This window comes from Adiantum capillus-veneris, chromosome 25 (genome assembly GCF_014529385.1).
Source record: "Adiantum capillus-veneris isolate H3 chromosome 25, ASM1452938v2, whole genome shotgun sequence".
In the NCBI taxonomy this organism is placed as follows: domain Eukaryota; kingdom Viridiplantae; phylum Streptophyta; class Polypodiopsida; order Polypodiales; family Pteridaceae; genus Adiantum; species Adiantum capillus-veneris.
The window spans coordinates 3674335-3692296 of NC_140955.1; positions in this window are offsets into that span (position 1 = coordinate 3674335).

Genomic DNA, 17962 nt, shown 5'->3' on the forward strand with positions numbered 1-17962 from the left:
CTTGGGAAGTTCCTTTACTATCTGCATACTGAAAGGGGATCTCTTTCCTACAAACATTGTACTTAAATGATTCTAATATTGAGTTGTTTTTGTACTTATCTATTCCTTGTTCCATTGCCAACTGTCTTTTGAATGTAAAAATTAAAATTTGTCTTATTATCTAAGATTTAACAGCTACACACACATCCTCTATATAAGGTTTTTCTTTCCAAGAGAAATCGGGATGCTGGATTTGGAAATTTTCTTTGAAATTGAGTTCTAAGTTGGACCCAGAGTCTGTAATCCCTTGACTGGTTGACTGGTGTTAGGTGGTCCTTCTTAGACTGCTTTTGTGGTCCCCTGCTCACGGCTACTATAGTCTTTGACTTTGCCGGTTGAAGGTTTGCAGGCGCAAAAAATTACAGTTACTATTTCTACTTTTATTTATGTTTTCAATGTTCTTTTTTCAAGATTGCTTACCCTATAGAAAAACAGCTCGCATGAGCACTAATCACAACCCTGAGAATCATGCAAAGATTCTCGAACAGATTAAGCTATACCTTAAGGACTATAAACCAAAGAATGCTTTGACAGTTAGAACTAGACCCTTCCTCTCTAGGAAGGCCAAAAATTGTATTACTTACTATGGTAAGTATAAGTGAACCTCACCACACTTTTTTGATAATATTGCAGACTCTTGCTCTCTCACAAGTATTGGAATTGTCCTCAGAGCCCCTCTCAATGGCCACTTCTCTTGTACTCAGATGTATTAGCAGCTTGGATGCTTCTCAACTAATTTATGATTCGGCTCTTACCTCTGACAAGAAATTATATGTCTTACATATGCTGTCTTTTAATGATTAGGTCAAAATTTTGGCAACTTTGGATAAAGACTCCTTGGAAGGAGTGAATTTAATTACCCATTACATTGCCCAATTTCCTCTATTATCCTCACAATATCAACAAGATCTTGCCCTATTTTCCTCCTCTGGTGCTGATCTGTTTAACTTTCTTAGGAAGTTATGTGGGCTCAATCCCTCTTTTGTCTGTGCACTTGCTACTCCATCTATTCCACAAACTGGTGGAATCTTCTGTCGAGATAGTGCAGTCCTTGAAGCAGTTAAGGAATTTCAGAGTAATCTTTGCTCCCTCAATGACTCAAACCTCTTGGAAATGGTGCCTAAAATATCCAATTTTTTTTTCTGTCTTGCCTGTTAGACAAATTGAAATTGAATCCCTTGGGGTTGACCATCAGCTTTGGGTCCTGCCGAACAAAGCTTTCTTAACACCTATTTTGAGTGAAACTTGGGTATACCTCGCCAACCTCCCTGCTTCGACTGTGGAAGATTGCAGACTTAAGATTCTAAAAGGAGGGCAATTTCTAGACAAAGGGGAGCTTATCAAAGCGCCCTTCAATCTCAATCTCATTGACCACTCCAAGTGCCCCTCTAATGCAGGCCAGTAAATCCGTACCAAAGGAAAGATGGAATTTGCCAAGAGTAACCTTGATTTTTACACTGAATCCATCTGGAATGTCTTTTGTTTTTATGTAAAATGTGCCAGAAAATTTCTTGACCCTAAAGCCTGTTGTGAATCCAGCATCATGTGGTTCAGTCATACCATTTGGTTTATTCTTAACCATCTGGAATTACTTTTCTCGAAAAAACTTGTGGATTTTCATCTCTCCCTCATTTGCTCTTGGTTAGGTGGCCAAGCTAAGCAATTTGTAATTGCACAGATTTTCAACATCTTCCATGGACTGATGCTTGATATCTTGATAGAGTTGAAATATGATGAACCCGGTATTTACTTAACTACTTATGCTAACTTTAAAGGTGTTAAGCTCTTCACTAGTCTTCTTAAACCTTGTATTTATGAGGATGACTCCCCTGCTCTCAAAAGGGCCAACTCTTTGATCACCCCCAACTCCTTCACTTCCTTCCTAACACCTAGCTCATCCTCTAACCGAGGAAGAGTTCGTAGCTTTACAAGAGGAAGAGGCAGGTCTCCCCCCATCAGTAACTTCCCTGAATTTCAAACCTTGGTGATTTTACAGGTTACTACAAGCCCTTGTGGAAGAAGAACTCTCAACAAAGTGGATCCGGACAATGGTTTCATCTACATACACTGTCTCTTTCACAATGTACTCCTCGATCAAATTCAACCAAAAAATCTTTTCTGTGAGTGCTTTGATATGTTTTTTGGTAATCACAAATTACTCGACAATATACTCATAGAATGAAAATATCAACATCCCATAAAGAGGTTGATCTATAATAATGAATTTCTTCGGCAAGATTTTGTTCCTCATTGTACATCCTTTCAGTTTACCACCTTTTGCAGAAATTTTGAGGCTTTTGGTAACCATGTTTGCACTTGTGATCTTAGTATTATTGAAAATACTAAAATTTGTAGAATTTTGGCCAAAGGGCTCAATCATATACCTAACTTTTCCAAAAACTCTTACCTTGCTCTATCAGATATACTAAGCTGTCTCATTGACCTTGTCAGTGCTCTCCGACTAGAGATGATAGTCCTACCGGACTTAAGGGAAGTTGTGAAGAAATGATTTCTTCATAAAATTTCACAACTATTTAAGAAATGGCTTTCATATGATGAGTCTTGGCTTACTTCTCAGCTAACTTTTGATTTTCAAAAAATCTCTGATAAATGGTTTGTTGTCGGGCTTGACAAAAGCTCTAACTATCCCACTATCATTTGCAAATACCTTGCTTGGAAGGCCGCTCGTAATCGAGTATCTGGTAAGGAATTCTGTCATAATAAATCTCCACTACAAATAGTTACCAATAAAATTGCTAAACACTTAGGACTTCTAGGCTACTCTGTGCTGAACGCTAAATTACTAGTGTTATTTCCCACTTATAAAATTCATAAGCATAAGTTCAGGTGGATATCTGATGCTTCCAATAGTATTTTTACTGATATCACCAAGGATATTACCTTTTGCCTTGACCTTATACTATTTGAATTTGAGCTTATTTGTGCCACTAAGCAAAAAATCTGCCAGGACTTCTTACATGCTCAATATAATCCCTGTTGGCTTACAAAAACTCTACAGAGGTCTTGCTTAAACTTCCTCAGCATATCTTCCACATTTTTATGGCTGACATTACTCAATGCTACGAAGACATTCCTCTAGAAGGGGATCTTGGCCTTAAGACTATTCTTGCCAAGGTCATTAAATTGGCTTTCTCCAATGCTAGAAAGAAGAAGCTTTACTACATCTCTCTTTCCAAAAAACCTAGGTGGATTAACGTATCTCACTCCGTACACTCCTTACACTTTAATGAAGCTAAGCTTTGCTCCTACATCTCCTAGCTGCTGTGTAACTGCACTATAGTTTCTGGCGGTCTTTGCTTTAACCAATGCCTAGGCATCCCCATGGGATTCTCATGCTCTCCACTTATATGTAATTTTTGCCTTGCTTTCTTTGAATACAAGTGGTGTCTCAAGACCATGGAATCTTACAAAAGTAAGCTTTCACAGTTTAGACATACCTATAGATACATGGATGACTTACTTAGTGTCAACAATAGAGACTTCCCCAATGAAATTTTTCTGATTTACCCTCAATGCCTTAAAATTGAACCTACCTCTCTCCATGAGATTATCACACCTAATGGGGCTTTCTGCACATCTGTCCAATTCCTTAACCTCTCTATTTCCCTTCATATCCCATCTGTTGGTGGGTATGACCTAAGGTTTGTGTGGAAAAGGGATCTCCTGAAACTTCCACTTATTGAATTCATAAAAAAGAATAGCAATAGGCCTTACAAGGCGGCGATTAGCTCTTGTATCAGCATGCTACACTTAATTTGCAGTTCTTCCTCTAACCCTTTTCTTGCCTGGGAGGAGGTCTTTTTACTAATCAGAAAGTATTTCCTTAATGGGTTTAATAGAAATCAGATCTGTAACACTATTATACAAGCTCTCACCCAACATATTTGGCCGGGGTTACACTTTAAACAAGAGAATCTCATTTCTCTAATTAGGTGGTAGGCCCATACACAATGGGCCTACTACCAAACCTTGTGTATGGCGCCTAGGTTAGGGCGGGTACACACACACACACACACACACACACACACACACACACACACACACACAATGGTACTATGGTATTCTTGTTTTTTTCAACCCCCCCCCCGGTTCTAGCCCGGGTACTACTGGGTCACTCTATGGTTACTACTAGAAACTGCCATTTAATTTGTAGAGACCATGTGGCATAGCCCTTGTTTATTAAACTAGGATCTCTCTGGAATCCGAGCGTGATTTACTTCACCTTCTTCATTACACCGTGAAGGCGGCCTCTCCTTCCCTGCTATGGATCTCCCCACTCATGGGTATCTACGTGCCGATTAGAGCGACCACACACACACACACACACAAGAAGGCGGCCCGACTCACTCATGCTCCCGCTCAAAGGACTGGCAGTCCATCCTCCTTCCACTATTTAAATAGGTGAGGGTGCATCTCTGCCCCTCACTTAGCCCGTGTGGTTCTATCGTGTTTTTTTTTTGAGAAGACTTACTGCTTGCTTCACAAAAGGAGCTATGGAGCTCACTACTCAGGTGTCTCAGGTTTTTTTCTACTACCCTGGCTTGCCTCACTACTGGTTATGTTGGAAAGTTTTTTTGCTTTAGGTTTACTTTAAGCATTAATCTGCTATACAATAAGGTAAGTACTAAATGGTTGTCACACAATAGCATGGTGGCGGTTTTTTTTTTGCCTCAGGCGTATACTGCTTGTGATCATGTTGGGTTAGGATGGGTTTCTCGGCTGTCGATTACTGCCTTTTCTTCACACTCTGCGCAGCAGGTGTATATACTTTTCATGAATGATATGTTTTGTATTTTTTACTCAGCATGGAAAAGGTTGTTAAGGATGGTCGTTAAAAATTGGCACTTATATCCACTATTAAAGGAAAATTGGTGTTGCTATCGCTTGGCTGGCTTAAACCTAGAATTCACTTGCTGTTAATGAATTTTAACAGGGCGTTTTCCCCGGGTTGCTAACCAATGCTGTACTGGTTCATTACATTACTGGCTTTAATGAGGTTCTTCCTTCAATCAATTATTAAAGACAACATTGAAAGCATTCTTTTAGAAAACAGACATCTTTAAACTTAAGACAGGGTACTGTCAATCAAAAAATTGTCCATAATAACCATGACCAGTACTCTTCTTGTCTCAAGACCACCTAAGGGTGAAAAAAAACGGCACCCATTCCTTATTCACAATCCGGAGTGGATAAACCCCCACCCAAGGTTTCAGGTGCTCATACACCAATCCAATTTCCCATACAACCGGGCGGCTCCCCTAGGATAAAAACGATATCCTAACTTATGTAGAAACATCAAGACATGACACGGAGTAGAAACTCATCGTTCATGGGGGTAACCGACTTCTCCGTGGCTGGAAAGCCATCATTATCATCAATTTATACCAAGGAGTCGGAGGTGTCTTGAGACAAGCTGTCTTAAGGATGATCAATCATATTTTTCTTAATTCAACCAGTTTTAACCCAAAAAATTCTTTCCTACATTATAAACAACTGCACGTTGGAATTTACCTTTCGTTTTTGGTCAATTATTCCTTTCCTGATTCTCTCACTCTTTATGTATGCAATGCTAACTTGTAAAAGAACTTAAACTATTTAAAGACTTGATTGAATAATGGGAAACCCACCTGGATTGGCCATCTGCTGCTGCGCTGGCACTGAAGACTCTCCTCCGTAGACCTACTACTAGGCCAAGCTTCATCGTCGTGCGACGCTCTAGTTCTTTTTAGAGCTTTGCCCTCATCATGAGATGTAGGATTGGCTCGGGTCCTTTTAGGTGCCATAACTTCTTATCTTTATAAAAAAGACGTCTAATCATTAGGTAAATTATCCAAAAGCTAGACTTATCCTTTGTATCCAATTTTACCCAAATCTAGGTTAAATTTATTGTCTTAATTGGTACCCTAGTAATTTTTTATTTGCCTATATAGGTATGATAACCTTTTCCACAGCTTCCCTAAGGATTTTCTAAGCTCTCTTAATTTTCTATATCTTTTTTCTAATTTCCCCATTGAATTTTAAGCTTGGAATCTGCTTATTTAGAGCTTAATACGTATTCTATTTACTTTATCTTAAAGATTTTATTTCCTCAACTTTATATCATAGGTTTATACTTAATATAATTTTCCTAAAAACTTTTGACCGCAAAGTCTATTTATTTTAATTAATCTTTTACTAAAAATAGGACTTTTGGTCAATTATAATTTTTTGAAATCACTAATTAACTATGGTATAGTTATTAGAAGTAGAGAATATTATTTTTGACCTCTGGTAATTATGTTCTAATTTTCCAACTCAATTATCTAATTTCCATCTTTAATTTTCAGCTTAAATTAGTATAATTGGACTTAGATAAATATCTATACTACTTTTCTAACTTTGACATAATTATCACGGCCTTTTTATTATGTAATATAGCTCAAATAAATAGGATGTAATCATATCACATAATTTACTAATTTTTCCTTTAGTTTTCAGCTAGAATTAGTATAATTTGTCTTGGATAAATCTCTACTTTTCCAACCTTGACATAATTTTAATGGCCAAATTATCATGTAATCTAATTCTAATAAATAGCATGTAATCATATCACATGTTTTACTAATTTCCCCCTTTAGTTCTCAGCTAGAATTAGTATAATTTGACTTAGATAAATATCTAAAATAATTTTCTAACATTGACATAATTATCACAACCTCTTTATCTTGTAATCTAACTCTGATAAATAGCATGTAATCATATCACATGATTTACTAATTTTTCCTTTAATTTACTCAAAAAAATAGTGTTGTTTTACTAAGATAATTAGCTAAACTAATTATTTGTGGTAAAGATAATTATCACGAGTTTCTTAATATGTGATACATCTTTCATAATTATCTCAAAGCTTTTTAATTTGACTTGCTATTTTTTTCTTTTTTATTTTCTCTTAAAAATAGTGTTTTTCTACTAAGATAATTATTTAAACTAATTATATGAGTTTAAGATAATTATCACGGGTTTCTTAAAATGTATTTCACCTTTGATAATTATCTCAAAGCTTGTTAGATTAATTTGATTATTTTTTCCTTTACTTTTTCCTTTAAAACAGAGTAATTCTACTTAAATAATTACAGAAGTTACTCAAAATATTAAATTATAATTTTCCTGACATATTGATAGTCTAAGACAGCTTTGATAATTATCTCATCTTTTTTTAAATTTAATTAGTATAATTATCATTAATTTATGGAAAATGAGTAATTTTAGCCCTATTATAATATAATAATTAACTAGCTTAGTATTCTTACGCTTAATCTTAATAATTAATAGATAATTTTGAATTAGGAGAGAATTTTAGAGTATAAATAGGTTTAATCTTCAATTAATTAAGAAAATGTAAATAGATTAACATAGTTCTACTAATTAAAAAGAATTAGTGCTAATTACCGTTAATTAACCAACTAGAGCTTTGCTATCTAGTGATTTCTGAGAAGAGGTCTCTCTAGATGAGAGAGAATTTTCCAAGGCTCCGAGTTTGCCTGAATTTGTGAAGCAAGGGGTCCTATTTATAGGTATCTGGCACTCACAAGCTCTCATAGGCTGAAAAAGGCAGTTGCTTGCAGCTCAAGCAGCCCCCAGGCTCAAGATGGCGCCCCCTGCTACTAATTTTGTCTTGGGCAGGTTCATTACTGCCCCACACAATCCCCCCCAGCTTCTAGAATCGATTTCTGCTATTTTTCCTGACTTTTAATGATTAAACTTGGAAATATCTGCAATTTCTAGAACGTTAGGATAAAAAGTCTTTAGCAGTAATAATTACTGAAACCATTCAATTTTACTTAACTAATTAAATTCATAGTGTAACCTTTCCGAGCTCGTAACGTTTTCAGATTTTATCAGAATTCGGTTGTGAAAAATTCTAACTCTAGTAAAGCTCTGGTTACGGTTCCAAAACTACCAATATTTTCCATAGCTAGATTATTCTACAGTGTTTTCTTAACAACCAAGTTAATTTGCTCAGGCTTTGTACAATTTCTAAGGTTTCAGAAACTTGAAACCTTACAATCACCCCAACTTAAGGAATTGAGATATCCTCATCTCAACCGAATTTGGGAAAATCTTTGAGAAGAGAAGTTCATCCTCCCAAGTGGCATCTTTGGTGGGATAATCTTTCCACTTTGCCAAATGTTGATTACTCTAAGAGTTCTTTCTAGTTTTTCAAGGATACACTCTGGTGAGAGTTTCTACACTTCCTTACTGATTACTTGCTACTCAATTTTATCCTAAGAAACTCTCAGTGTTGAGACCATCTTAAAAACCTTAACAAACCAGTTGTATCATCTAAAAAACCAGGTTAAATCAATTCCATAAAGGATCCGAATATCCACCTTGTCAACATGAACGCGCTCGGTCTAACTGACCATTCAGAGCAATCAACGTTTGACAAGTATCATGTATTTTACTTTTGCCAATCTGAACACGCTCGGCGTGTTCTTGCCATTCTGAGCAATCTGCGTTCGACACAATCTTCCACCATTGCACCAGAGGTACCCCCTCTGTGCTCTAACCTGGTTGACCAACAATATGTAAAGGGTTGTAAGAAGTATCATACGAAGAGTTCTTTTTGGCTTCCTATTAGTTTCGTACATTAATACATTCATATCTAGGTCATTTTTCAAGGAAAGTTATCGTGTGCATAAAGAATGTGAGTTGGTTTCTTGATAACTATCTCATTCTCAAGATTCAAATTCTTTTCTTACTATCGAGAACATCTGCCTCATTTGCTAGTTTAACCCTTAATTTTTTTGATTGAATGCTAATTTAACTTTAGATTCCTTAAGTAATTTGGGAAAGAAAATAATGTATACCATTATATAAGTAACTCAAAGTTTTAAATTATCGACTTATAGTGGTTTACAAAACGCTAGGATTGCTAACTATGGCTAAGCGAGTGGCTCTTTTATCTTCCTCATTCATACGGTGAATATTTACAAGGATAGCCTTACAAAAGAGGCTTAGGGTATCTCATCCTAACTTGTTATAAATTTTTGCGGCCTTTAAAGAATCCGCATAGCTGGATGACTTGGAATATGGTGATACAAACGATGGGTGTTTGTTGTCAGATTTCTACAATCTTCTAACTGATTGGTATAATAGTTCTTATACTCATTGGAAATCGGAAAGTAAATTACAAGATCCAAACTCTTAGGGGTATTCTGAGAAAAAGTTCTGATTCTTTGATATGGAATCATCTCCACCACTTTATCCCATACCCATTCGTTCGGGGGTTTCCCCGTGCCTCCTGGATAAGTGGGAACAATGATACTCGAGTTTGTAACCAAGAAGTAGTACAACTGAACTGCTCTCAGTTTCTCAGCCCAACGTAGTTTCTTTAAATCCGTGGTACGACATCCCAGCTTCCAAGCATTGATGTAATAAGTCCCGCCTTCGTTTCTCCATTCGAGCTCCCAACCTTTATCTATCCGAGTCAAATGAGGAGTGTGAGCCTTCATCAGTAGCTCCATCACGCTCCGTCGGAAAAAATAGTTTGGAGAACGACAAGCACTCTCATAAATAAGCTCAAAGACATGGAGATCTTGATGAATTATCGACGCATAAGCCTTGGATTAGCTAACCAATTTTTCTTGTTTTTTAAAATTTTCAGACAGTACGAAATTTCTCCAAACTAACCTAGGCTCTGATACCACTTGTGAGATCCCCAACCCGCCTTTTTTACAGCTTCCCTAAGGATTTTCTAAGCTCTCCTAATTTTCTTATAATTTTTTATATATTTTTCCTAGTTTCTCCATCGAATTTTAAGCTTGGAATCTGCTTATTTTAGCTTAATATTTATTCTATTTATTTTATTTTAAAGAATTTATTTCCTTAACTTTATATCATAGGTTTACACTTACTATAGTTTTCCTAGAAACTTTTGACCACAAAGTCTATTTATTTTAATTAATCTTTGACTAAAAATAAGACTTTTGGTCAATTATAATTTCTTAAAATCACTAATTAACTATGGTATAATTATCAAAAGTAGATAAGGTTATTTTTGACCTTTGATAATTATCTTCTAATTTTCTAACTCAATTATCTAATTTCCATCTTTAATTTTCAGCTAAAATTAGTATAAGTTGACTTAGATAAATATCTATTCTAATTTTCTAACCTTGACATAATTATCATGGCTTTTTTATCATGTAATATAGCTCAAATAAATAGCATGTAATCATATCACATGATTTACTAATTTTCCCCTTTAGTTTTCAGTTAGAATTAGTATATTTTGACTTGGATAAATATCTATACTACTTTTCCAACCTTGACATAATTTTCACGGCCTCATTATCTTGTAATCTAATTCTAATAAACAACATGTAATCATATCACATGTTTTACTAATTTCCCCCTTTAGTTCTCAGCTAGAATTAGTATAATTTGACTTAGATAAATATCTATAATACTTTTCTAACCTTGACATAATTATCACAACCTCTTTATCTTGTAATCTAACTCTAACAAATAGCATGTAATCATATCACATGATTTACTAATTTCCCCCTTTAATTTATCCTCAAAAATAGTGTTTTTCTACTAAGATAATTAGCTAAGCTAATTATATATGAGTAAAATAATTATCATGGGTTTCTTAAGATGTGATTTACCTCTGATAATTATCTCAAAGCTTTTAAGTTTAATTTGCTATTTTTTCCTTAAAAATAGTGTTTTTCTATTGAGATAATTATTTAAACTAATTATGTGAGGTTAAGATAATTATCACAAGTTTCTTAAGATGTGTTTTACCTCTGATAATTATCTCAAAGATTTTTGGATTATTTTGATAATTTTCCCCTTTACTTTTCCCTTTAAAACAATGTAATTCTGCTTAAATAATTACAAAAATTAATCAAAAAATTAAAAGATAATTTTCCTAACATAATGATAGTCTAACACAGCTTTGATAGTTATCTCATCTTAATCTAAATTTAATTAGTATAATTATTATTAATTTATGGTTAAAGTGAGTAATTTCAGTCCTATTATAATATAATAATTAATTAGCTTAGTATTCCTAAGCTTAATCTCAATAACCAGCAGACAATTTTGAATTAAGAGAGAATTTTAGAGTATAAATAGGTTTAATCTTCAATTAATAAATAAAATATAAATAGATTAACATAGTTCTACTAATTAAAAAGAATTATTGCTAATTACCGTTAATTAACCAACTAGAGCTTTGCTCTCTAGTGATTTCTGAGAAGAGGTCCCTCTAGATGAGAGAGAATTTTTGAAGGCTCCGAGTGTGCCTGAATTTGTAAAGCAAGGGGTCCAATTTATAGGTTTCTGGCACTCACAAGCTCTCATAGGCTGAAAAAGGTAGTTGCTTGCAGCTCAAGCAGCCCCCAGGCTTAAGATGGCGCCCCTTGCTACTAATTTTGTCTTGGGCAGGTTCATTACTACCCCACAGAATCCCCCCAGCTTCTAGAATCGATTTCTGCTATTTTTCCTGACTTTTAATGATTAAACTTGGAAATATCTGCAATTTCTAGAACGTTAGGATAAAAAGTCTTTAGCAGTAATAATTACTGAAACCATTCAATTTTACTTAACTAATTAAATTCATAGTGTAACCTTTCAGAGCCCGTAACGTTTTCAGATTTTATCGGAATTCGGTTCTGAAAAATTCTAACTCTAGTAAAGCTCTGGCTACGGTTCCAAAAATACCAATATTTGCCATAGCTGGATCATTCTACAGTGTTTTCTCAACAACCAAGTTAATTTGATCAGGCTTTGTACAATTTCTAAGCTTTCAAAAACTGGAAACCTTACAATAAGCATGGATTAATGGTTCACTGTCTATAACCCATCGGTTGGGCTATGTGAATAAGCGGTGTGCCAATTTGACTTCTTGCGCACTATGTGTAATGTAATTGGCCTATTTAATTTGAGAGTAGCGGAAGTTAATGAGAGTACTTTTGAGAAATGACTTTGTGAGCATAGCGGGTGAACATAATTGAAGATAGCAACATAATCATAGCAATTAGTTAACTTGGCATGAACAATACTTTTGCAAGAGAGAGAATTTAGAGAACATGACAACAGTTGAGGACCGAATTTATGTGGAGCCGGTCCCCCCTCCAATAGGCATTTGTATTATGATTTCTCCCATTAAGAGAGACTTGTTACAATACAATCTTTGTGTTCCTTGTGACCTAGGTGATGCAATGAAGATGGAAAGCTTCATGCATCACAAACATAACATAAACTTGAAGAAAGCTTTAACTATCCCAAGCCTCAGTCCCAAGACCTCAAACACCTTCGAAGGTGGAGAGAGCTAGCAGGGAATGACGGTAGGGAAGAGGAAGAAGAAACATTTCGTAGGAGAAAGAATTAGTTCCTCACTTATCATACCTCTTGTTGCTAGCATACATAATAGCATAGTAATGAAGAAGAAGGAGATGACAAGCTTAAGCATTGAAGCATGTCTCATGGTTGGATTTGCACTCCATATCCAAGAGTGTTGGTGTAGGCTCTCAACCTCTACTTGCTTGGAGAAGGAGAGGGAGCTCTTGCACTTTTGCATAGCACACAATGAGAGTGTTTGTGAGTGTGTGTGGGTGAGTATACCCCCTAAGCAACCCCCTAGCTTGCTTGGGTCGACCCCCCCTTGTAGCTCATGCTTGAAGCTCATTGGACCCCTCCAGGCCTAGCCAATCACAAGCAGGAGGCATTACAAGCAGCAAGGGTAGCCTTGAGACAAGTGTCCCCCTTTCCCCTTTGAGATAGAGGGCTAGATAAATGCTAAATCAATCAATTAAATCTCCTAAATTATTATTGGACCCCTTGGGTGGCCAACCAATAGGCTTCAGGCACACCATGAGGGTAACATGAGGAGGAACTTGACAAGTGTCCCTTTTGCTTTCTTTGTACCATGCATGCCTTGTGTGAGTGTGTGAGTGTTCTCTCTCATCCCCCCTCATGTAGGGATCACCCCCTCCTTGTAGGGATTCAATCTTTGACTTTTTGACACCTCAAGCCCCTCATGCATAGGCCCAGTTCCCACCACAAGCTTGGCTCATAAGCACTTTAAGCTTGGGTTGGGTTCTCACCTCAAGTGCAACCCTAGCATCTCAAGCATGTCAAGCACCTCAAGCATCTCAATAATTAAGCACCTCAAGCATCTCAAGCACCTCAAGCACCTCAATCATCAAGCACCTTAGTCATCAAGCATGACAAGCAGGACAAGCACCTCGAGCTGGGTCGGGTTCCTGCGCCTCAAGCTCAGCCCTAGCATACCTAAGGTCAAAGGCCTTTTACACACATTGTGGAGGTCTTAAATGAAGCTAACCCTAAGGTCTTATGCTCCATTTGTTAGCCTTGCTCTTTGATAGACCATCTCTCATTTGGGCCCCTTTACCATTGGCCCCGTGTTGAGATAGATCTATAAGCACATGTCTATATCTTAACACTTGTTCCCGTTTATTCTCCCACATTAAGTGATCAATTTAATATGAGAAAATCATTTGGGTTGTTTAGATATTAGATTTTATGACATTATCTCTCTCTTGAAATCATAGTCGTCCTCGACTATGAGGTAGAAGAGATAAAGCCTTAGTCATTAGTCAATTTGAATTAGCGGGTAGAGGATCCCTTTTTACCCTACGACATCTTTCCAAGATGGATGACTAATCCATTTGGTGCTTGGGAGACATAGCTGCCGCAAGCATGTCTGCTCTTTAGTCCATTTCATTCTCCCAAAGTAGAGTGACAAATTCTACTTGGTGTTTGAGAGACGTCGTCATCACAAACATGATTCTAAGCATGCATACTAGTTAAATTTGTGCACAATTAAAAAGAGGACTAGCCTTATAAGACAAAAACATGAGTCATTTAAAAGAAATTTGTACATTTGCTTACCCTTATGTAGCATTGTAAGCATTGAAAAGGTTCATACTATCCTTAAGCTGTATTCCTTGCATCCATCTAGCATCTTCAAAAGGATAATTTTTGAACTTAATAAGATACCGTCGGATAATCTTACCATGTCGTAGTACCTTGTCTTCATGCCGAAGGACAACTTCGGGTTGTAGCACCTCTTCTTGGTCTTCAACTTCGGGAGGGTCTTCAATAATTGGTTCCATTGGTGGCTCTCCTTTGTAGGGCTTAACTAGGCTTACATGAAAGGCATTTTGTATGAGCCAATGCTTGGGAAACTTGAGTTGATAAGCCGTCTCATTGATGGGCTTCAAGATTTGGAAAGGACCATAGTATCTTTTTGCTAGTTTAGTATAATACTTTTGATGGGCGGTAGGATTTTTGCCCGTCGTTTGCCTTAATCGAGCCTTAGGAAACTTGAGTAAGACCCAATCATTTTCTTTGAACATTAAGGCTCTTCGGTGCTTATCAACAAAACAGCTTTTTGCCTTTGTTGAGAGATGGATATAGCCTCCTTAATCTTTTGAAAAGATTCTTGTAGGTCACGGCTATACTCATCGGCGGTTATGAAGATCTTCCCATGTACTTTGAGTAGCAATGGACTTTTAGGTCTTCCCTCAATGATCTCAAAAGGTGCTTTCCCGTAGAAGTATGTACAGTATTATTGTAGGCATACTCTACAAGAGGTAATTACTTTTCCCATTGTGAGCGTTGATCTACTTCGGTAACATAAGTCTTGAGTAGATCGAGTATCGTAAGATTGGCTATCTCACTTTGGCCATCCGTTTGTGGGTGATAGGCCGAAGAGAAATTCAATCTTGTTCCTATATTTTCAAAGAGACCTTTCCAGAAATTACTAGTCATTCTAGGATCTCTATCTGACACGATGGATGTGGGTAATCCATGGTGCTTGAAAATTTGAGATATGAAGAGAGTTTCCATTTGATGTGCCTTAATAGTCTTTTTAACATGAATAAAATGTGCTTGCTTGCTAAACCTGTCAACTATTGTCCATATTCCTGTATTCCCATGGATAGACTTGGGTAATCCAAAGATGAAATCCATGGATATACTCTCCCATGGTGAATTTGGGATAGGCAATGGCTGGAGTAATCCAGGTTGCTTCCCTCTATCATACTTGGTCTTTTGGCATACTACAAATTTTGAAACATACTCTTGTATGTCTACTTTCATGGTAGGCCAATAGAAGTACGTCTCTACTCCTCGGAGAGTAGGTTGAATACCTCTATGCCCCGCATATGGAGGAGCATGGGATTCATACATAACTTTCTCACAAAGGGAATGCGTAACACATAACCTATTGCCGTGGAGAAGATAACCATCTTGCAAGGTGAATGGTTCCTCTTTCTTCCCCAAATCAAGGGCTGACATTATGTCTCTAAAGTCAGGGTCAGTAGCATACTCATCTATCATAGAGAATAGATCATAGTGAGTAGCTATAGACACCGCATTAACTTTGGGTCGTCGTGAAAGTGCATCGGCCACTTGATTGTGCTTACCAGCTATGCGAGAAATATGGAAATTAAATTGCGAAAGAGAATTTGCCCACCTCATTTGTTTGTCGAAAAGCTTGGTTTGCGTCATGAAACACTTGAGACTTTGGTGGTCGGTTCGTAGGATAAATGGAGTCCCCAATAGGTAGTGCTTCCATGTGTCTAGGGCATGTAGAATAGCTAAAAGCTCTTTCTCATAAATGCCCAAGACTCGTTCATCATATGAATTGCAAAGTTAGTCTGCGGACAGATAATTGATGACCATTTGACTAAAAATTGTTCAAACTTGATGAAAATTGGTTGGTGACCTTAACTTAAGGTGCTTAACAGATCTGCGTCAAAGTTGGGACAAAAATTTATAAAAATTTGTCAGGAGTAAATAATCACGATTATTTACATCTGCTTCAAAACTTGGTGATTTAGCAAATTTGAGTATACCACAAGGTCAAGCACATCAAGTAGACCCCACAAATCAATTTTGGTGAAATTTGGACCACAAAAGTGAGACTTAAGCCAGATTCTCAAAATCAGAGTCTGCGGACACGGAACGGTGGGTAAACTTGATCAAATTTTGTTCAAACTTGTTGAAACTTGTCCAAGGGATTTAACAAGTTGTATACTTGCCAAACCAATCCAAAAAGTGCCAGAACTTGACAAAAGTAAATAATCGCGATTATTTACTTCTGCTATCCAGAGACTTCAAATTTGACTTTTGGGCTTATACAGTGTTAGACCAGCATAAAATAAGGCCACATGATAATTTTGGGTTCAATCAGATCAAAATTGGTACAGATACACTCAGTTTACAGGTTGCAGATTAGATATTTGACTATGCTAAAGCTGAATCTGAAAGTCAAATTTTGACTGCCATAGCACGATTTGAAGTGATACACAAAGACCTATCACGAGAGTTCTCAAGAGCTTTACTATCCTTATAGAAAAATAGCTAATTTGATTAATTTTGTACAGGAATCAGGTTGCAGACGAGAAATCAGTGGCTTGACGGAAAGTTGCAATTGAATCGAGTGGAAATTGACAACAAGTCAATCCAAAGTGAGTACTCTATCCAGGGTTTCATAAGTCTATATGAACCTTAGATCTGGTCGTGTACTAGGAAATTAGGGTCTATTCAGAGAAACCACCAGTAGAGTATCCACTGAAGAAAGCATGAATCAAGGCAATTCCTTGCACACAATTCTTGAAGAAGTCTCAGACACTTTTTCAGATTCAACATCCAAAATGTCTTCTTACTCGACTCACTCGGAAACCGGAATGACAATGCGCTGTAAGCATATACTCTCTTTTTACAAGACTAACCATCATGCAGCCCAGGTTTACTTGGATCCTAACAAAGAGTATGCTATTTGCATTGATGACCATGATATTGAGTTCGAAGAAGAGGTTAGGGCAAACAAACAAGGAAAAATGTACATGGATCGAAACGGAACTCAATATGTACAAGTCAAAAATCCTGATGTGGTAGACAAATGGGGGCTAGAAGTAACCACTATAATTCCAGATATGTCAGCAAAAGAAGGACCACCAACTTTGGAATTCGAGGGATACGATCAAGTAGACTTGAAGCCTTTGAAACAGCTTAGTACGGATAATCCTAGGATCAGAGTCTATTGTTGGGAAGAAGAAACATCAAAGATCTTTTGTGGACTTCTCATGCTAGACTAGGACAATTAATGGCCATGAAGATCATCTATATCTTCAAGATCAAAGATAAGGGATCTGCGGATCTACCAACTTACCTGTTTAGGAATTGTTATAACAACAACTTTGTTATGATGACTTTTGAGGAGGTAGAACAAACCAAATACCAGGGGTATTCCATACGGGATTGGATATTGGGTCAAGGACCAGAAACCACTCTAAGAGACAAACATCGTGAGAGATCATCTGAGAGTAATGTGAAGAAACCAGAAACCACCTCATCACGTAGAAAACTGGGTGACACTAAGGCCAGTCCAGGGCTACATGAGTCACTATTTCCAACAGACTGGTTTGAAGGACTCTGTGCACTCCTTGCCACACTGTCGAAGCAAGGGACTTGCCAATACACCGTATGCGAGCCACAAACGGCTCCAAGCACACAACAAGCCTAAACTAGCAAGCTCAAGAAAACAAAGGGTGTGTCACTCACCGCTCTACGCTCGCCTTCGTGGTGGATTCCTCGCCGCGATGAAGAAGAAGCTGCAGTCGTGCCGCGCTCAATCGCTTCGCCGCCGTCGTGCCTTCGTAATGCTCGATCGCACACACACTCTCCCTCTCTCTCTCTCTCTCTCACACACACACACACAAGGAGGTGAAGAAGAAGAAGATGGAGATGGAGCAAGAGCACTCTTCAATTGCACAAATGAGAGAATGAGTAAAAATTAGGTTTAGTTGGCTTTTATAGGAGCTCACCCCATTCACACTTGGGCGCCCATGCTTAACCAACTAATCCCTTGAATGTCCAA